The 22,949-nt window shown below is 52.2% G+C and overlaps 1 protein-coding gene and 1 pseudogene across 10 annotated transcripts in view; one reads left to right on the top strand and one right to left on the bottom strand.

Annotated features, from left to right (window-relative positions):
- The window catches only part of LOC146773032 (5-hydroxytryptamine receptor 1B-like), a 6,601-nt pseudogene extending 6,455 nt beyond the window's left edge, over window positions 1-146 (bottom strand).
- Window positions 1-22,949, top strand: part of CNOT1 (CCR4-NOT transcription complex subunit 1) — a 1,579,387-nt gene that overhangs the window by 902,696 nt on the left and 653,742 nt on the right. The window lies entirely within an intron of this gene.

The following is a 22,949-nucleotide window of genomic DNA, read 5'->3' as shown; positions in this document are numbered from 1 at the left end:
ATGATGACCTGGACGGAGGAGAGACCCACTGCTCCCTGGTAGCTCTCAGATCTGGCACTGCAGTTCCTGTCCCGCAGTGAGTCGTTGGTGTGGAGCACATTCAGGTGCTCTGGTGCCGCGGGTTCACAGCCAGTCTCCTGCTCCATCACTCCCGGGCTGGCTGTCATGAAATGGCATGGGTTTCTCAGGCTGCGACTCCCCCGGCGGGGACTTCACATGGTCAAGTTAACACTTCATAAAGTGTCCCTGACTCGGGCAGTGCGCGCTGTCACAATGCGCATCTGCTTTTGTGGTGGCGGGACACATCCTAACTGAGCCAGCAGCGCAGCTTGCACAAATTTACCGGTTGACCATCGTCATGAAAGCGTGGTGTGCAACATCCCACGGGTTTAAAGTGATTTCGCAGCGACAGTGCCACTCACACAAGCTCTACGTTCACCTACCACTAGCGCGGGTTTCGACTGAATTAGTGTTCCCGTCCAGAAACGCTCGGTGAGCACATTAGCATAGTGCTCACAATGAAGCCTGTCTACATTACGTGCAGACGGACACATACCACAGAGGCGATTATACTCCTGTCTAGGCGTACACATTCCAAAAAGTGATGTGCAGGATTTTTGCTATCTGCAGATGCACATTTCCGCTTCAGGGCAGACCATGCTTCCTTCTGGGGCTGTGCAATAGGCTTTCGGCTGTTATTACTGTATTGGCCCCTGTCCGTGGCAGAGATTCTGGGTTTGGGAGTGTCCCAAACATTAGAAGGAAACCGCTAACACCACATCAAGGCGCAGACCTCCGACTCTTTCTGAAATTCTAGGTGTCTCTTTAGTCTCCGGACCTTCCCTCAGCCTCTTTCCTCTGCTCACCCTTCGGGTCCGGGTTGGTGATGGCCGACTGTGGCCTCGATGCTCAGCGCTGTGCAGTAAAAGTTGAGCACACGGCCAGTCAGTGCACAGAGTATTCAGTGGCTCTTCTGACCATGCATCAGCAGACTCTGGTACCTCACTCTCCTGCTACACAGATGCAGGGAGACGCCCAAGGTCCTAGCGCTGCCCGCTCACAGCCCGGGGCACCTACCCTCTCTGAAACTGGTGCTGCTCGCGCTCTAATGGCCGAAGGCGCATTTGCAATCTGTTAACTCGTCGGTGGCCGGAGATTTCACGCCTTCACCTCAATCCCTAACAGCGCTGCTGCAAAGTAAAAATGTATTGCAATTTAAACCTGCCGTGGTAGCAAGGTGCACACACACTACCGATTGCTGCCTTTTTGTTGTATCGCTTGACAATTGGTATTTTTACAAATTTCAGTTTTTGACTGGCAACGGTCTCCTTTTATGTGAGTACCAGCGCGAAGGAAGGGGGGGGGGGATGCTGACACTTATATAAATATGCTTCATTCCTACAGTGTGGAGCGGTCTGCCAATGAGTATTAATCTGTACATTCTCAATATAGGGTTTCTTGAACAGTAATGCTGGCGTCTCCGTGAGCACGAACACAGTCCATTCACGAGAGCTACTTTATAGTCACAGAACACTATGGACTGGTCGGTGTGAGGCGCTCAAAAGGCTTCTGACTGGGACGTACAGCGAGCTCAGTATTGCATACCAGTGTCTGTGTTCAGAAGAGTCCATGCAGAGTGAACACATCTGCCCTGCACTCATGCGAGGCGCTAGAATCGAGCAACGTGCGGATCTTATTAGTGTTTCCATGAAAGGCATAGCGTTTAAACCCCATTGGGAGATTGGGATCATATTAATCCTGCTGCACCTGTCAGGGAAACGCCTGAGAGGTTGGTGACAGGTGTTCAGAGTTTTTACATGTGGTGATTTACAGGGCAGGGGTAGTGTCTACATGGCCACTGGTGCGTAGCTCCCTTTTGTTTTCCCTTCCCTAGCGTGCAGAAGTCGTAGGTGTCACTGATAACCAGAGTGAATTGCGTCATGCACCGAGAGAGAAAGAACACGTGCATCGACTACCATCCCCTGCTTTCTAGTGGGGGAGAGATCTGCAGCATCATTCCTTTTCCACCCATCCCCGGCCACTTCTTCTGTAAATACTGAAGAAATGGCTGATGCAAGACCACCAATTTGTGTTGTGTCCCCTTTACTGCACTACGATTGGATGGGGTACCACTAACACTTTTGTTTAAGAAGTTTGCTACGATGGGAGCTTTGTATTCCTCCTAAAAAGGACCCTTTGTTACTTCTCCTTGTATGTCTCAACTTCAATGGGGACAAGTACATCTATACACCATCTTCAAGGAACCACGACACAAGTTTATTTTTTAGAAAATGTTTCTGCAATTTTTCAATTGACTGTTGTGAGAAAGTGGCTCTGTATGTACTGTTCCCAAATAGGTACAGGGTGTACAGAGTCCACAGTCCCCAGTGGTTTGGCAGAGGCTAAAGTTAGATATAACCTTACTCTCTAAAATGGTAGCTTGGTCGAGCAGTAAGGCAGTATCCGAGGACAGTGTAAAGCATTTGTTGCACACACTCAGTCAGCAAATGGTCTCACACACTCAATAACTGAACTCTAGGCCAATGGTTTATATATAAAAAATATATGCTTGTTTTATTTTAGAACCAACAATAAGTATTAAAATATACTTTATCAGAATGAGATGCTTTATATAAATACTTGTTCGAGGCATATGAGCTCCAGATTACACACTTGTGCATAGATCGCCATCTGGTGTTGGGCCCGGATGTTTGCAGTTGTTTTTCCTTTTGGAAAGTCTTTGGAAGTCATGAGGTTGGTGACTCCTTTGGATCGTATTGCTCATGGGCTTCGGCTCCATCCTCAGATTGTGTTTTTCCGCCATCGGGCTCGGATGTGATCTTCGCGCTCCGGTTCCGAACAGCTTCCAGTTCGACGATCGACACGCAATCCTCACCCCAACTTGCGGTATTTTCGATCGCGATCTCCCCACTCGACGCACCTCATCGGCAAGAACCTTCGATTCCGGCCGTCGACTACGGCCTTCGGGCCTACCCAAGCTCCGGTCCTGGCTAATGGAAAGGACTCCCTTCAAGAAGTGCCCTCGATGTGGGTCCAAGTTCCCCCACACCGATCTCCACGAAGTATGCAATCTCTGCCTCTCCCCTGAACACGAGGTCGAGATTGTCCGGTGTGTAAGTCCTTCCGGTGCAAGAAAACCATTCGAGACCGAAGGGCCAGAAGAACCATGGCACACTAGTTGATGGCGATTCCGAACGACATCTTCGGGGAAGGCGTCGATGCTGCAGAAGAACACCACACCGACGAGGGACTCGTCAGCTCTTCCAAAGCCGACGATTCAGATGTGGAGGACATCACTTCGGGACAGAGGGTCGAACACCAGTCGTCGTCCTCCCCCCTCCCACCGGCACCGAAAAAGGCTTCGGTCACGCCTTCGCCTCCGGGCCTAAGCAAGACCAAAGACACTGCTTCCTACACCGCACCTTCGGGCCCGGTAAAGAAGCCGATTAAGCCTTCCGGCGGCTCGGGCTCGAGCCAGCCCACCGTCGGTGCCGATAAACACTCTTCGATGCTGAAAAAGAAAATTGCCTCCGCTTCGACACACAGCCCCGCACCGAAGCACTCTGTGTCGAGAGCCAGCTCTAGCTCCTTGGTGCCGACACCATCTTCGGCACCGACAAAAGCACACAAGGCCACCAACACTTCGAAGCCGAAATCCATCTCGGCGCCGACCAAACAATCAGACTTTTCCAAGCATAGTTCCAAACAACGAACCAGCGCGGATAAAGCCAAAAAAACAACGGCCCGACGCCTTCGGTGCCGACGGACCAACCAACATCACCAGAACTCTTTACACCGGATCCGTTACAAAAAACACTAACCAAGGATCCTAAAACCGGACATTTGATGCTCTCCATCAAAAAGAGACAGCTGGAAAAACCTCCTCCACCTCCAAAGAGGAAGGAGTCTGCTACCTCTCCTTTCAGAATACCTTCCCCTCCTCCACCATCTCCGCCCCCACCTCATCATTCCCCAACACCCAAACGATGATGATGATCAGGGGGACCCATATGATGACATAGGAGACGTGCCCCAAAATTTACCTACAGGGTACCCCACTCCCACAGGCTCCCCAGACCCATGGGACGATTATAATATCCCTGACATCCCTAACGTCCCACAGGATGATCTCTACCCTTCCAGACCTTCCCCACCAGAAGACTCACTGGGGTTCAACCATCTACTACAAAGGGCAGCACACTATCACGGGGTTGATCTCCATACCGACCCCGTGGAGGAGGATTTCCTCCTTGATATGTTTGACACCACACATAGGACTACCTCCATATTGCCTATGCTCAAGGGAGTTATAAAACATGCGCCAGAGGTCTTTACAGACCCAGTCAAAGCCAGGGTCATTAACCCGCGCATTGAAAAGAAATATAAATCCGCCCCTACAGATCCCTCCTACATCAGAGGGCCAGCACCACTAGATTCTCTGGTAGTGTCCAAAGCACGTAAAAGGGCCAACTCCCAAGCGTCAGGCGAAGCACCACCACCTGACCAAGAGTCTAAACTCTTGGACGCATCAGGCAAGCGTACTGCATCCCAAGCTGCCAACATATGGCGTATCGCTAATACACAAGCGCTACTAGCCAGGTATGAAAGGGCCCATTATGACGAATTAGAAGCCATAATGCAACATCTCCCAGATAATTACAAACCTAGGGCCAACGAGCTAATTCAGGAGAACAAAACCATACCTCCATACGTTGTGCCCTAGATGCAGCAGACACAGCCTCCAGGGCCATCAATACTAGTGTCCTCCTCCGTCGCCATGCCTGGCGAAGGATCTCAGGTTTTAAACCGGAGGTACAGGCCTCCATCCTCAACCATCCCTTTGACCAGGAACATCTGTGTAGCCCAAAAGTGGATGAGGCCCTAGAAAAGATGAAAAAGGACACAGACACTGTAAAATCCATGGGAGCTTTACAATCACACCCTCCCAGGCGCTCCTTTCGCCGCTCTTCCTTTCGGAGCACATCCAGAGGCTACTCCTCCGACACCGCTTCCACTTCATATAAGGCCCCTACCCAGTCCACCTTTACAAGGGGCTACCAAAGAGGCGGCTACAGGGGCAACAATAACAAAGGCCGAGGCAAAACAAACACCGCCCGCTCTGCCACCGCACCTACCCAATGACTTCCCTCCACTCCCCCCTAACCATCCCACTCCGGTCGGGGGCAGACTCCAAAATGTCCTCCCTGTCTGGGCTACCATCGCCTCAGACAAATGGGTAACACAAATAATTCGGTCAGGCTACTGCCTAGAACTAATATCTACCCCCCAAACATCCCACCCAGGCAACGCCCAATGTCACAAGAACATCTAACACTACTAAAGCAGGAGGTAATCTCCCTCCTACAGAAAGGGGCGATAGAACACGTTCCTACCAACCAACGAAATATGGGGGTTTACTCCCTATATTTTCTCATTCCAAAAAGGGACGAGACTCTGCGGCCCATCCTAGACCTCAGGCCCCTGAACAAATACATACACTCAGACCATTTTCACATGGTAACGCTTCAGCAGGTACTTCCACTGCTTTCCCAAAACGACTTCCTGACCACTTTAGACCTAAAAGACGCTTATTTCCACATTCCAGTGCACAACGCTCACAGGTAGTTCCTCAGATTTGTAGTGGATGGCCAACACTACCAATTCAAAGTACTCCCGTTCGGAGTCACAACAGCACCACAAGTATTCACCAAGTGCCTAGCAGTAGTGGCAGCACATCTCAGGAGATAACACATCCATGTCTTCCCATACCTAGACGACTGGCTAATAAAAGCCAGTTCATACAGCCAGTGTGTACAACACATGCATGCCACTATCCAGCAACTTCACCAACTGGGCTTCACAGTAAACCACGCAAAGTCCAATCTACAACCATCCCACATAAAACAATACCTCGGTGCCACCATAGACACCTCAAAAGCGCTAGCCTACCCCAATCCTGCCAGGATTACAAGCATTCAGGCTCTACGTGCAAAATTCATGGCACAACACTCCCTTCCAGCTCGAGTGTTTATGCAACTAATAGGGATGATGGCCTCTTGCATCTTCATAGTACCTCACGCAAGACTCCAGATGCGTCATCTCCAAGAGTGCTTAGCGCGCCAATGGAACCATACCCAAGGTCAATTAACAGATCTGGTGTTGGTAGACGGTCGCACCCATCGCTCTCTGCAGTGGTGGACCACAACAAACCTTTCCAAAGGTCGACCGTTCCTGGACCTGGTTCCCCAGATAGTACTAACAGACGCATCGCTCTCCGGCTGGGGAGCTCATCTATCACATCTCACCGTGCAGGGCACATGGACACCTCAACAAGTTACTCCATATCAACCATCTGGAGTTACTAGCGATCTTCTTAGCCCTAAAATCTTTTCAAACACAGATTTCAGGCAAGGCAGTCCTAATCCGCACAGACAACATGACAGCCATGTACTATATTCAAAAACAAGGCGGCACACACTCTCCATAGCTCTCAGCTAGCACAGAGCATATGGAGATGGGCCATACCCCAGAAAATCTTTCTCCTAGCTCAGCATGTCCCAGGAGTCCAAAACACTATGGCAGATCAGCTCAGCAGACAAACGCAACAAATCCACGAGTGGGAACTCCACCCACAAGTTCTACACCCGTACTTTCAGATGTGGGGGCATCCACAGATGGACCTCTTCGCCACCCACGAAAACACCAAATGCCCAAGCTTCGCCGCCAGATATCGACACCCATTGTCCAAAGGAAATGCGATATGAATGAACTGGTCAGGCAGATTTGCGTACACTTTTCCCCTTCTCCCACTCATTCCACTAGTGGTGCGCAAACTACAGCAACACTCCCTCACACTAATCCTAGTAGCTCCAACTTGGGCCAGACAACCGTGGTACACCACACTGCTGGAACTATCTGTACTACCGCACCAAAAATTATGCCTCTCTCCACACCTCTTAACTCAGAACCATGGAGAGATCAGACACCCGGACCCAGCTCAGCTCAACCTTGCGGTTCGAGGCATGTGGGCTGCTGAATTCATATCTGTGCATAGATCGCCGCCTAGTGTTGGGTCCGGATGATTGCACATTGTTGTCCTGGAAGAGTCTTCGAAGTATCACGAGATAGGTGACTCCTCCCCTGGACCATAGTGCGCATGGGCATCCTCTCCATCCTTAGATTGTTTTTTTCCGCCATTGGGTTCGGATGTGCTTATCTTAGCTCAAGTTAGGAAAATTCAGTTTAAGGCCAAAAGGCCTTTAGTTATCGTCGGTACTGTTCCCGTTCAGTGTCGACTAGTTTCTTTAGTGCTTTAGCACCTTCTTCCAGCTTTTCGGATCCGCTTGGTCCGAACATCGAACTTCGATCGACGATGGAGTAGAGGACTCCATTCAAACGGTGTCCTTTATGCCACCTGAAATACCCACACATCGACGTCCACCCGGTATGAAACAAATGTCTCTCACCGGATCACGATGAGTCGAAATGTATGGCCTGTGCCCGATTCCGCTCGAAGAAGACTCTCCGAAATCGATGGGCGGCGAGATTGGAGGCGCAGCAATCGGCGCCTGCCCCGGCCAACATCTTTAGCACCGAAGATGAGGACGCCGAGAGCGTGGAAGACGTAGACTCCAGCCCCCCTTCCGAACACGATTCCCGATCGGAAGACGACGATGAGGTGATCTTTCAGAGAGAAGAAGTAGTCGAAGAGGTAGGAGACTACGATGAGGCCTTTGGGGCCGAGGAAGATAGCTCCAGCGAGGAGCTAGGCCAACCCGTCGATACGGAGGCCGAAAACATATGTCGTCATGAGGCTCAGGTCGAGGGATCGCCTTCGGGCCTTACCCAAGATCAATCTCACGGTTCTTCGGCCCCGCCTCAAGGCCCGGCCTCGAACATTTCGCAAGCGCCATTATTATCGAAGACGACTGGATTCCCTTCAGCGAAACCGAAACCATCTATCGCACCAGTTCCATCGAAACCGAAAGTGAAACTGGTTGTGATCGGCTCGAAGGCCTCGAAGCCCTCCACTCCGCCGCCGCCGGCAAAGGTCATCGGCTCCGACGGCGCAAAAAGGGATTTCGGTGCCGAGCTCACCGCAGCGGATACGGGTGCCGAGCCAAAGAAGAAGGCCCTCGGTCCCCACAAGGCGCCTCGGCCTCTGGCACCGAAGACATCGGCCCCAACCACCAAAGTCAAGGTGGCCACCCCGTCTGCGTCGACGTCGAAGACAGCGGCGCCTGCCAAGTCATCGACTCCAACGAGCGTCGATACCTCCCTTCGGATCGATGACCCCATGGCTGCAAAGAAGTCGGGTGCCGCTTCGACGCCTACCTCCAAGGTGCCGACCGGCTCCAAAGAGCCATCTGCGTTCACCGTGCAACAGGTCTCGGCATCGTTGCAACGCATCAGAGAACGGGCAGCCCTCCACTCTACGTCGGGTCCCGACACGCACAAGGCTTCGAAAGCACCCTCGGCGCCGACCAACATCACTTTTGGGTTGCCGCCGCCCACGGCGCCGAAACTGTTCGAGATTCGGACACGTGTCCGCCAGACACAGTCCCCATCCACTGGACAAACAGATTTCGAGCCTTCGCAGCCACGATTTATCGACGCCAACACTGGTAGGTTGATGCTCCGCAAGCGGAAAATCACGCCAGAGAGGGGATTGGACTCCTACAAAATTCCTCTCAAACACAAATTGCCGGCAGGGTCAGAGCCAGTGCTTTATGAACGCTTTCAACCCTTCCATCAGGATCCACCGTCCTTTTCTCCTACGCCTTCAGAGGCAGACGCAGTAGAGGACTATGTAGGGGATGATACCACCTACCCTGGGGATGTCGATCCTGATGATCACCTGCAAGACCCAGATCAGGCATGGGATGACCCCACAGACCAGGGTACTGCACCAGATACCCATGACACGCAGCTTTATAACATAAAGACATCTCCCACAGAGGACACTGCTGCCTTTAATGCCCTCATAGAACGGGCTGCTGCCAATCATGGAGTAGAACTCCATTCTGACACTGTCGAATAAGACTTCCTGGTGGACACTTTCGCCTCTTCCGAAAGAACTGTCAAAACTCTGCCCATGTTAAAAGGAGTTCTCAAACCTGCCAAAGACCTTTTTAAAGACACAACCAGGGCACGGGTGCTAAACCCCAGGATTGAAAAAAAATACAAGCCTGCACCTGAAGACCCTATGTACATTAGGGGTCAGTTACCTTTGGACTCCATGGTGGTTGCTAATGCTCGCAAAATAGCCCACTCGCAAACAGGTGATGCTCCTCCCCCAGACAAGGAGTCCAAAGTGCTGGAGACATCAGGCAAACAGATTGCAGCGCAAGCAGCAAACACCTGGCGCATTGCCAACACACAGGCACTCCTGGCCCGTTATGATAGGTCCCACTACGACACACTAGAATCACGACTCCAACATTTGCCAGATGAATATAAAGAGGCTGCGGAGCTCCTCATCAGAGAGGGACAGCTCCTTACCAATGCATCCATCAAGTGTGCACTGGATGCAGCCGACACAGCGGCGAGGGCAATCAACACAAGCGTCATGTTGAGAAGGCATGCATGGTTGAGAATCTCAAGCTTCAAGCCGGAGATTCAGAACAATATCTTAAATCAACCGGTCAACCCAGACTATTTATTTGGCCCTGAAGTTGACACTACCCTCGAGAAAATTAAAAAAGACACTGACACTGCGAAATCAATGGGGGCTCTGCAGACGCAGCAGTTTCGTAGTGGCTCCTTTCGTCGCCCCGGGAATAGAGGAGCAGCTAGAGGTCAGGGGTCACAGCAGCAGTACACTAAAGGGGGCACACAAAGTACCTATGATAAAACCAACAGAGGTGGATATTGTGGCTCCAGCACCAAGGGCAGAGGACGTGGTTACGGCAACACCAGGTCCTCCCCCAAAAACAAACAGTGACGCCCTCTCCCTTCCCCCCAACCACATAACACCTGTCGGGGGGAGACTCCAACGGTTCCTGTCAACGTGGAAAACCATCACTACAGACAGGTGGGTCAGGGACATTATCCAGCACGGTTACTGTCTCGAATTAACGTCCACTCCACCCAACATACCTCCAAAGCACCGTCCTATGTCCGTAGAGCACTTGGCATTATTGCAGCAGGAAGTGCTAATTATGCTGCAAAAAGGTGCAATAGAGGTCAAGCCTGTCCACCAGCAGGGGACAGGGGTGTACTCTCTGTACTTCTTAATCCCAAAAAAGGACGGGTCGCTCAGACCTATACTAGACCTGAGACCCCTCAACCATTACATTCTCTCAGAGCATTTCCATATGCTCACCCTACAGCAGGTTCTCCCGCTACTCAGTCAGGGAGACTTCCTAGCCACACTGGACCTAAAAGATGCGTATTTCCACATACCCACAAACCCATACACCCATCGCACAGGAAATATCTCAGGTTCACTATTCAGGGACATCACTATCAATTCAAAGTTCTCCCCTTCGGAGTAACGACAGCACCCAGGGTCTTTACCAAGTGCCTAGCAACAGTGGCTGCACATCTACGGAGACAACACATTCACGTCTTCCCTTACCTGGACGACTGGCTTGTTCAGGCAAAGTCAGCCCAGCAATGTGCCAGCCACATGTCCCTCACCATTCACCTTCTTCACAGTCTGGGATTCTCACTAAATTCCCCAAAATCACATCTCCAACCCGCACACGTACGACAGTACCTGGGCGCGACCATAAACACTCTGGCAGCCACAGCTCAGCCAAATTTAGTGAGGATCAACAGCATGCAACTGCTGATCTCAAAGTTCAAACCCCAACACTCCCTTCCTGTGCGAGTGTTCATGCAGTTGATAGGCATGATGGCCTCCTGCATTTTCATAGTCCCGCACGCGAGACTACATATGCGCCCGCTTCAGGAGTGCTTGGCACGTCAATGGAATCGGGCTCACGGGCAATTAAAAGACCTAGTGTTGGTGAGCGGTCGGGCATACAACTCTCTGCATTGGTGGAATCCACAAAACCTTTGCAAGGACCGACCGTTGCAAGAGCCTGTTCCACAAATAATACTGACAGCGGACGCGTCTCTCCAGGGATGGGGAGCTCATGTACTCAATTACACAGTGCAGGGACTATGGACAACGCAACAAAAGAAGATGCACATCAACGTTCTGGAACTGATGGCAATCTTCCTAGCCATGAAGGCATTCAAAGTACACTTGTGCACCAAAGTCGTGTTGATCCGGACGGACATCATGACTGCCATGTACTACATACAGAAGCAGGGAGGAACACACTCTCCACAGTTGTCTCATCTGGCTCAGAGCATGTGGAAGTCGGCCATTCAGAGGAACATATTCCTCATGGCGGAACACCTCCCCGGCAAGGACAACCAGATGGCGGATCTGCTCAGCAGACACAGCCACCAGATGCACGAGTGGGAGCTACATCCGTCAGTTCTCCAACCGTACTTCCAACAGTGGGGTCATCCAGAGATAGACCTATTCGCCACAAACAAACGCAAAATGCCAAATCTTTGCCGCCAGGTTCCCACATCCACAATCACAGGGCAATGCGATATGGATGAACTGGTCCGGCAGATTTGCGTACGCTTTTCCCCCGCGCCATTAATACCGCTGGTGGCACGCAAACTGCGACAACACTCACTGACACTCATCCTAGTTGCTCCCACATGGGCGCGCCAACCATGGTACACCACCTTTCTAGAACTTTCCGTGGTGCCGCATCAAAGGCTGCGGATCAAACCCGCACTTTTAACGCAGAACCATGGCGAAATTCAGCACCCAGATCCGCAACAGCTGAACCTGGCGATCTGGCTCCTGAAGTCCTAGAGTTTGGCTACCTAAACCTGCCACCTGACTGTATGGAGATCATCAAGGAGGCCAGGAGACCCACTACCAGAGCTTGCTATGCGGCTAAATGGAAAAGGTTTGTCATTTACTGCAACAACAATGACATTAACCCGCTGGACGCATCCATTCAAAACATCTGTTACCTCCTACACCTATACCGATGCAATCTGGCATACAACTCCATACGTATCCATTTAACCGCGATAGCAGCCTATCTCCAAAACAGGCAGCACCTCTCTTTATTCAGAGTGCCTGCCATCAAAGCCTTCTTGGAGGGACTTAAACGAGTAATCCCCCCAAGATACCCACCGGCACCGGTGTGGAACCTCAATTTGGTCCACACCAGATTAATGGGTCCACCCTTTGAACCTCTACATTCATGTGAGATTCAATTCCTCACCTGGAAAGTAGCCTTCCTAGTGGCAATCACTTCGTTAAGAAGAGTTAGTGAACTCCAGGCACTAACCATTCAAGAGCCATTCATACAGGTTCACGCAAACAGGGTTGTACTACGTACCAACCCCAAATGCATGCCCAAAGTGATATCGCAGTTCCACATGAATCAAACTATTGCACTGCCTGTTTTCTTTCAAAATCCACAGAATGTCGCAGAGAGAATGCTCCATACACTAGATGTAAAGAGGGCCCTCATGTACCATATAGACAGAACTAAGGACTTTAGGAAAACAAAACAACTTTTCGTTACCTTTTCTCCACAACACAAGGGCAACGCCATTTCCAAAGCAGGTATAGCCAGATGGATCGTTAAATGTATTCAAATTTGCTATCAAAAAGCTAAACGCACATTAACGATTCCCCCACGAGCCCACTCAACACGTAAGTTAGGGGCCTCCATGGCTTTCCTGGGAAACATTCCTTTACATGATATATGTAGAGCAGCCACATGGTCCACTATACATACATTTACCAAACACTATTGTGTAGATGTACACTCAAAACAGCAGGCAGCTGTAGGACAGGCTGTTCTCAAAACTCTTTTTCAGACTGCTGCAGCTGGCACGGGTAGCCGCCGCTAATAGGAGGTACTGCTGTGTATTCTATGCACAGATATGAATTCAGCAGCCCACATGCCTCAAACTGAATATGCTACTTACCAGTATGCATCTGTTCTTGGCATGTAGGGCTGCTGACATTCATATCGCCCACCCTCCTCCCCGGCGCCTGTAGCGGCTGCTGCACTCAGAATTACTGTATAGCATGGTCATCACTTATTGTATCTACTCCATCACTGCCACAATGGCGAAAAACAATCTAAGGATGGAGAGGATGCCCGTGCGCACTATGGTCCAGGGGAGGAGTCACCTATCTCGTGATACTTCGAAGACTCTTCCAGGACAACAATGTGCAATCATCCGGATCCAACACTAGGCGGCGATATATGCACAGATATGAATTTCAGCAGCCCTACATGCCAAGAACAGATGCATACTGGTAAGTAGCATATTCAATCTGGCTCCTGAAATCCTAGAATTCGGTTATCTAATTCTTCCCCCTGACTGTATGAACGTCCTCAGGGAAGCTAGGCGACCCACCACTAGAGCGTGCTACCCCGCCAAGTGGAAACGTTTTGTTGTCTATTGTCACAACAACATCAATAATCCCCTAGACGTCTCCATTCAACACATCATAGGCTACTTACTCCACCTACAAAGGTGTAATCTAGCCTATACGTCCATTCGCCTGCACCTCGCAGCCATAGCAGCTTGCCTACAAAACGGGCAACATCTCTCACTCTTCAGAGTACCTGCCATTAAAGCCTTCATGGAAGGCCTTAAAAGAATAATTCCCCCCCCAGAGTGCCACACTCGCCTGTGTGGAACCTAAATATCGTTCTCACCAGACTAATGGGGCCTCCCTTCAAACCACTGCACAAATGTGAACTTCAATTTCTAACGTGGAAAACCGCTTTTCTCGTAGCCATCACTTCCCTCAGAAGGGTCAGTGAGATGCAGGCATTTACCATTCAAGAACCTTTTCTACAAAGCACCATAACCAAGTTGTTCTCCGTACCAACCCAAAATTCCTCCCTAAAGTAATTTCTCCCTTTCACCTATACCAATCTGTAGAACTACCAGTATTCTTCTCGCAACCACAGACCGTTGCAGAAAGAGCTCTCCACACACTAGATGTCAAACGAGCCTTACTCTACTACATCGAGAGAACACAACCTTTCTGTAAGACCAAACTGTTTGTCTCTTTCTCTCCACCACACAAGGGCAACCACATCTCCATCGGTAGGTGGATTGTCAAATGCATTCAGAATCTGAAAGAAACGCGTTAGTTAGATTCCTCACCTTAGAATATCCCCAGGCGTAAGACTGGATCCGGAAGATTTTTCGTCAGCAATACCCCTTGCGCGTCGCTAGGCGTCGTCTGCGGCTCCGCGTCCGTCGACGGCGTCGTGCGCCGGAATGACGTCCTCTGAGTACTTAGACGCCGCCCTCGCGCGCTGACGTCAGTTCTTCTTTTTTCCGCGCCAGTAAGCGCAGATCCGGGAGAGCTACCCCTTTAGTCAATTTTTGACTAACTTTTTTGACTCTTTTTGGTCAATTCTCGACTCTGGTGCCGGTAGGATGCCTGGTTTCAAGGCCTGCGACGAGTGTCACCGACTGATGTCGGTGACCGATCATCACCGCCGGTGCCTGTGCTGCTTGGGCCTTGACCACGATGCGGCGTCGTGCTCCGTCTGTATGGCCCTGACCTCGAAAGCTTCTTGAGCTTCGCCACTCGGCTCCGCGTCGCTCTCGATCCCGGTCCAGGAGGAGGTCCAAGGATCGGTCGCGGAGCCGCACTCGACATGGTCACTCGTCTGGCTCGAAGTCTTCGGGTAAGTCGAGGAAGTCCAAGAAGCGACACCGCTCTTCAGACTCCCCTCGCCGGTCGCGCGACTCGGCCGAGGGTCCGGGTGGTTCCACCCCCGCGCAAGTCCCCATACCCTACGGTCCCTGGGACTGACGCGACGCCGGCGGAGGTCAGTGCCTTCCTCTTGGCCATGAGGAGCCTGGCCCCGCTGTCGACGCCCGCTGGCGCGCCTTCGGGCCCCGCGGACTCGACTGGGCGACCTCGCATGCCGGCGGCTCCGGCCCTGGTGCCGTTGGAGGCTCCGGCCCAGACGCCGCAGGTCCCCGAGGGCCCGAGCCTGGGCCCCCTCGTTACGCCGCCTCCGCCGACACTGATACCACCCCCGACGCCGGCTCCGGTCGACGTCGATCCCCGGTTCAGCCCCTGTCCGGTCACGACGCCGATGCGGCGCCGCCAGACGTCGCATCCGACGCCGCTAGAGACACATATTGTCTATCGACCGGCTCCGATCATTCCTCCTGTTTACCGGAATCGGATGACGGGGGCGACTGGGAGGGGTCTGATGACCCTATGGCACTTCAGAGCCACCTTGCACAGGACTGGGCAGATGAACTGGGGGAGGCCAGTGGGTTGGATACCTCACCAGACACTGGATTCATCTCTCCTCCGACTGTTGCTTCGGAGGAGGGTGCAGCCTTTTCTGTGGTGCTGCGCAAGGTGGCCGAAGCCCTTGGGCTCGAGCTGCCTGCCGTGGCTGTGAGGACTAAAAGCGTTACAACATGTGGACTAACATCCTCACTGAGGTGCTTCAGTCTGCCGCATGCTCCACTGAGCCTCTGCTGCCATTCAATGAGGCCCTCACTGACGTTCTGCAGGGCACCTGGTCGAAGCCCTCCACAGTCCCTCCTGTGGATAGGAACGTTGCCAGGCGCCACCGCCCTGCTCCGCGCGACCCCAGTTTCCTGTCCCAACACCCCACCCCGAGAGTCTGGTTATCCAGGCCTCTACCTCCCAATCCTCCTTCCCGTCCGCTCCTCCGGACCGGGATTCCAAGAGACTAGAACCGTTTGGTAAGAAGCTGTTCTCTTCGCTCAGTTTGGGCCTGCGGTCTTTGAACACCGCCTGTCTCTTGGACCGTTATTCCCACTCTCTGTGAGATGCGGTGGAGGACGTGCTGCCACTGTGCTCGGAGGAGGCCCGGGCGCGGCTTTCTCGGCCCTGGCCGATGGGAGAGATGCAGCGCGCCATGCAATCCGATGTGGGCTTGACACTACGGACTGGGTAGGGCGATTTCTACCACGGTGGCGCTTCGACGTCACGCCTGGCTGCGGTCCACGTCCTTTTCAGGGGATGTCCAGAGCACCCTCATGGACATGCCTTTTGATGGCGCTCGCCTTTTTGGTGACAAAGCGGACAGTGCGCTGGCTCGCTTCAAGGACTCCCGGGCTACGGCCACGTCCTTGGGCCTCTCGGCCCCGCGGCCACACACTTCCGCTTTTCACTCCTTTCGTGGCCAAGGAAGGGGCTCCTCCTCACGTCCGCCTAGCCACCGGCCGCAGAACCAACCTGCACGCGGAGGTGGTTTCCGCCGAGGCGGTACTGGAGGACGACGCGGTCAGTCCACATTCACCCCGGCAGCATCTGCCTCAAAGCCTTCCTAGTCTGAGCTTTCAGGCCCATTCCACGCCAGTGGGCGGCAGAGTTCGCCATCACCTGCTCCACTGGCGGTCCATCACATCGGACAGGTGGGTGCTGCAAATCGTCCGAAGGGGCTACTCTCTCCCCTTCGAGACGACCCCTCCAGCCATGCCACCGCAGCACCACCGTATCTCGGGGGATCATTTGAATCTTCTCCACGAGGAAGTTTCGGCCCTCTTGGCCAAGGGGGCCGTCGAGCGCGTTCCGAGCCCAGAAGTAGGTCGTGGTTGTTATTCCCACTACTTTCTGGTTCCCAAGAAGGGCAAAGTGGGCCTACGCCCTATCTTGGACCTCCGGAACGTCAATGCCTTCCTCCGGAAGGAACGGTTCAAAATGTTGACTTTGGCTCAGGTTCTAGCTGCCCTAGACCCTGGAGACTGGATGGTAGCGTTGGACTTGCAGGACGCATATTTCCACATCCCCGTCCAGCCGGCCCACCGGCGTTACCTGCTGTTCACGGTGGGTCAGGAGCAGTTTCAGTTCACCGTGCTCCCCTTCGGCCTTACCAGTGCCCCTCGGGTGTTCACGAAAGTGATGGCTGTGGTCGCGGCTCATCTGTGCAGATCAGGGGTTCCAGTCTTCCCCTATCTCGACGACTGGTTGTTGAAGGAGGGCTCGCCCCAGGCAGTCGTCTCCCACCTCCAGACTACGGCGGATCTCCTGCATTTGCTGGGGTTTTCCATCAACGTGCCGAAGTCACACCAGAGCCCCTCTCAGAAGCTCCTCTTCATCGGAGCGGTTCTCGATTCAGCGCAGTTCCGGGTTCATCCACCGGAGCAGCGGGTCCGGGATATACAGGCCCTGATTCCCATCTTTCGGCCTCTATCCTGGGTTTCGGTCAGGCTAGTGTTGCGGCTTCTGGGGCTGATGGCCTCCTGCATCCTACTAGTGCATCACGCCAGGCGGTGCATGCGGGCTCTGCAGTGGGACCTGAAGTTTCAGTGGGCCCAGCATCACAGCAACCTGTCCGACCATGTCTTGATCTCGGAGGGCACTGCACAGCAGTTGCAGTGGTGGCTCACGGACCGCGATTGGGTCACAGGCAAGAGCCTCTCCCCACCCCTACCGGAGCATGTCGTAGTGACGGATGCGTCCCTCCTGGGATGGGGTGGCCATATGGGAGAGGCGGAGATCAGAGGCCTCTGGTCTCCGGCGGAGTCTCGCCTCCACATCAACTTGTTGGAGCTGCGAGCGATCCGACTTGCACTGAAAGCCTTCCTTCCCTCTGTCCGGGGAAGTGTCGTGCAGGTGTTCACGGACAACACCACCGCCATGTGGTATTGCAACAAACAGGGCGGGGTGGGGTCGTGGACCCTTTGTCAGGAGGCTCTGCGCCTCTGGACATGGCTGGAACACCAGGGCGTCACCCTGGTGGTTCAACATCTGGCGGGCTCTCTGAACGCCAGAGCAGACGAACTCAGCCGCCGGTGCATGATGGATCACGAATGGCGTCTGAACTCGTACGTGGCGCAAGGTCTCTTTCAGCAGTGGAGAGAGCCTTGGTTAGATCTATTCGCCACCGAAGAGAACGCGCAATGTCATCAGTTCTGCGCTTTGGAATTTCCAAGGTGGCACTCGCTCAGAGGCGCTTTTCGTCGTGAGTGGAGTTGGGGCCTGTTATACGCCTTTCCGCCTATACCTCTTCTGCCCAGAGTGCTGAAGATAAGGCGCGACCGGTCCCAAGTCATCCTGGTGGCTCCGGATTGGGTACGAAGATACTGGTATCCCGAGCTACTCAGTCTGTCAATCGATCCCCCGATTCGACTGCCTCTTCAGGAGGACCTTCTGTCGCAGCAGCCGGGGACGGTCCTACACCCGAACCTGTCCAGCCTCCACCTCCATGCGTAGAGATTGAGCGGCGGCAGTTGATGCCATTTGACTTGCCTCCTGAAGTCTGTGATGTCATTCTTGCAGCCAGTCGTCCCTCCACTAAAACGGTATACGCCTGCAGGTGGAACAAATTTGTGGCATGGTGCACAGCAAAGGCTGTGGATCCCCTTTCTGACCCTCTTCCTGAGGTTCTCCTCTTTCTTCTTTCCCTGGCCCAGCAGGGCTCTGCTCTGGGCACCATCAAGGGATATCTTTCAGCTGTTTCAGTCTTCTTGAGGCTTCCTGATCAGCCTTCTCTTTTCAAGTCCCCTGTTGTCAATAGATTATTGAAAGGCATTACTCACATGTTTCCTCGTGTTCCCTTTGTAATGCCTCAGTGGGACTTGAATCTAGTGTTAACCTATCTGATGTGCGCTCCCTTTGAGCCACTTCATAACTGTCCTCTTCGTCTTCTGACTCTCAAGACTGCTTTCCTGGTTGCCATCACCTCTGCCAGAAGAGGGAGTGAGCTCCAGGCTCTTTCTTCTAAACCTCCTGTTCGAGGGATATGAGCTGCAGATTAAACACTGTGCATAGATCGCCATCTGGTGTTGGGCAGGGATGTTTGCAGTTGTTTTTCTTTTTGGAAAGTCTTTGGAAGTCACAAGGTATGTGACTCCTCCTTTGGATCATACTGCGCATGGGCTTCGGCTCCATCCTCAGATTGTTTTTTTCCGCCATCCGGCTCTGATGTTGTTCGCGCTCCGGTTCTGAACCGTTTCCAGTTAGTTCTTCTCATCGGCGCGCAATCCTTCCCTTCCGCGGTATTGTTCTCGATCGTGATCTCCCCACTCAACGCGACTCATCGATAAACTTTGATTCCAGGCGTTGACGCAGGCCTTCGGGCCTACCTCAGCTCTGGTCCTGGCTCATGGAAAGGACTCCATTTAAGAAGTGTCCTCGATGTTGGTCCAAATTTCCCCGCACCGATCTCCATGAGGTGTACAACCTCTGCCTCTCCCAAGAACACGAGGCTCAAGACTGTCCGGCGTGCAAATCCTTCCGGTCCAAGAAGACTATTCGAGACCAAAGAGTGAGGAGAACCATGGCACACGCGTCAACTGCAATCCCCGATGACCTCTTCGAAGAAGGCGTCGATGTTCCCGAGAACCAGCACACCAAAGAGAGCCTCGTCAGCGCCTCCGAAGCAGACGACTCAGATGTCGAGGACATCACTCCGCCACAGAGGGGCGAGAGTACTACTATCGATCCCCACCCTCAATGGCATTGAATAAGGCTTCTGTCACGCCTTCACCCTCAGGCCTAGGCAGGTCCAAAGACACTGCTTCACATACCTCACTTTCTGGCCCGGTTAAGAAGCCCATCAGGCCTTCTGGGAGCTCTGGCTCGAGTCAGCCTGCCGTCGGTGCTGAGAAACACTCCGCACCGAAAAGAAAATGGCTTTCTCCGCGCCAAGCTCCACACCGAAACACTCTGCGCCGAAGACACCAACTAGCTCCTTGGTACCGACGCCATCTAGGGAACCGAGCAAAATATCCAAAACTATTGACACCCACTCCTCGAAGCCGAAAGCCATCTCTGAACCGAGGAAACAACCGGACATGTCTAAACCACAGAGTTCAAAACAACGAACTAATGATTCCAAGACTAAGAAACCAACGGCTCAGACACTTTGGAGCCGACGGATCGGCCTCTCACAGAGGAACTGTTTCGGCCCGATCCACTCCAAAAAACTTTTACTAAAGACCCTAAAACTGGACATTTGATGCTCAGCATCAAAAAGAGACCGCTGGATAAGCCTTCCCCGGCTCCACCTCCAAAGAAAATAGACTTTGGTACCTCCCCTTTGAGACTACACTCGCCTCCTCCTCCTCCTCCACCACCTCCCCTGCCTCATCATTCCCCCACACCCCATGACCAACCCACAGGAGACCCCACTCCTACAGACTTCCCAGACCCATGGGACGACTACAACATCCCAGACATCCCTAACGTCCCGCAGGACGACCTTTACCCTTCAAGACCGCCCCCCCCCCCCCAAGAAGACACTATGGGGTTTAACCAACTGCTACATCGGGCTGCACACTACCACGGATTTGATCTCCATACAGACCCTGTGGAGGAGGACTTCCTCCTAGACACTTGATACCAGCCACAGGTCCAATTCCATTCTGCCCATGCTTAAAGGTGTTTTCAAACACGCGCCAGAGGTCTTTAAAGACCCGGTCAGAGCCAGGGTCATCAACCCTCGCATCGAAAAGAAATATAAGGCCGCCCCTACAGACCTCACCTACATCAGACGGCCCGCACCACTAGACTCCCTCGTAGTCTCTACTGCAAGGAAACGTGCAAACTCCCAGGCATCAGGCGAGGCACCACTACCTGATAAGGAGTCCAAACTCCTAGATGCCTCTGGCAAGCGAACAGCATATCAGGCGGCCAACATGTGGCGCATTGCAAACACACAAGCGCTTTAAGTACGATACGACAGGGCACATTATGATGAGCTAGAAGCAGTCATGCAACACCTCCCTGACAAGTACAAGAATAGAGCCAACGAGGTAATCCAGGAGGGTAAAATCATCACCTCCATACACTGTGCTCTCGATGTTGCATACACCGCCTCTAGGGCAATTAACACCAGCGTCATCCTCTGTAGGCATGCCTGGCTGCGGATTTCCGGTTTTAAACCAGAGGTACAGGCTTCTATCCTTAACCACCCTTTTGACCAAGAACATCTCTTTGGCCCAAACTTAGACGTTGCCCTTGAGAAAATGAAGTACACCGATACGGCAAAATCTATGGGAGCTTTACAGTCACACCATCCTAGGCTCTTGTGAGAAAGTGGCTCTGTATATACTGTTCCCAAATAGTTACAGGGTGTACAGAGTCCACAGTCCCCAGAGGCTTGGCAGAGGCTAAAGTTAGATATAACCTTACTCTCTAAAGTGGTAGCTTGGTCGAGCAGTAAGGCAGTATCAGAGGACAGTGTAAAGCATTTGTTGTACACACTCAGTCAGCAAATGGTCTCACACACTCAATAACTGAACTCTAGGCCAAAGGTTTATATAAATATATGCTTGTTTTATTTTAGAACCAACAATTGGATTTAAAATATACTTTCTCAGAATGATATGCTTTATATAAATACTTTTGCAATATGCAATTGACTTTTGTAAACAGTTACAAGTGGTTGCAATAGGCAACACTATTTTAAACACAAAAATGCATTGAGTTCAAAGGAAGTTTCATGTTATTTGCCACAGATTACTTTTAGGATTACTTTTGGAATTCCAGGACTGGATACTAGATTCAGTCCTGGGTCAGTACTTGGAATCAAGTGATAAAAGTCGACTTAATTACTGTGATTTTTAGACAATATTTTGCTATTTTAAAAGTTGACACTTAGAAAATATTTCATAGAAAACAGTCAATGATTCCCTATGGCAGAAAATTCAAGTTACAGGTATGGTATGTTCTCGTTCCTTTTGTAATCCAGTACTTGGTTCCTTGACTCAGTACTGGGACCTTTATTCAAAACAGTTAAGTAATTGCGTTTTCAGATATTATACGATTTTTAAAGAATATTTAAAGATTGCAGAAATTGACACTTAGAAGAAATTTCACAGAAAAACAGTCAATGATTTCCTATAGGAGAAAATTGGGTTACTGGTAAGTACAGTTGTAAGTAGTTTTCAGAGTCAGTGCTGGGCACCAAGATCCAGCACTGAGAGCTCACCTAAGAGAAGACTAGTATTTTCGTTTTCGTTACTCAGCTGATTTTTGGTGAATATTTTTAGTTTTGAAAAGTCCACACTTAGAAGAAATTTCAGGAAAAGGCCAGTCAATGTTGCCCTATGAAGAAAATTGAGTTATCGCTTTAAAGATAAGTACTTGACTGGCAGAGTTGAGGTTTTGGGCATAGACTCAGGGGTCCCCCAGGGTCAGGTAGGTACAGTTGGTTCACTCCCAGCGGCACTAGGGCGGCCGGGTGCAGAGAGAGTTAGGCCCAATGTTATCCTATGAGGGATAGGGGGGGCCTTGGTTGGTGGCTGCTGACTAGCAGGCCACGCGGCTGTGGGAGCTGGGCTCCTGGTCACTTACTCAGGGGAAGTGGATAGGTGTAGACGTTGCACTGCCAGGGCCACTCGGGCGGCTGGGTGCAGAGTGCTTTTGAGCCTTCGGGCGCTCAATTGATTTCAATGGGATATCTCTGGTTTAGAAAGACTGCTCGGGGACGAGGATTCTTCAGGTGCCACCACCACTTCGAGAGGTAAGTTGGGTAGTTGGAGGATAGGTAGGTACCCCGGGATTGGGCACAGGGGGCCGCGGGGTGCAGGGGTGCCTTTTGGTGTCGGGAAATCTTACCCTCTGTTGATCGCGGTTGGGGGGGGCACCTTGTTCTGAGGCTGCAGGCTTCTTCAGGAGTGTCGAGGGAGGTCCTTGGGTGCCAGAGTCGGGATCACAGTCGCCGTGGGGTCGTCCTCGTGGTCTTTGTTCACTCCGGCACAGGCCAGGCTTGTGCAGAGTGTGCTGGGTTCGCGGTTCTGGGCTGCTGCCAGGGATTGGAAATAGATTTTGAGTAGAGCCTCTACTCATGGGAGTCGCAGGGACTTTGAGTCAAAAGGTAGCCAGGTCCTCCGGGGTTTGTGAGGTTGCTGGCCACAAGAGATGCCGGGTTGGAGCAGGTTCGAGGGTCGACAGGCCG

This window comes from Triturus cristatus, chromosome 12 (assembly GCF_964204655.1).
Source record: "Triturus cristatus chromosome 12, aTriCri1.1, whole genome shotgun sequence".
NCBI lineage: Eukaryota > Metazoa > Chordata > Amphibia > Caudata > Salamandridae > Triturus > Triturus cristatus.
This window is presented reverse-complemented; position numbering and strand designations above follow the sequence as displayed.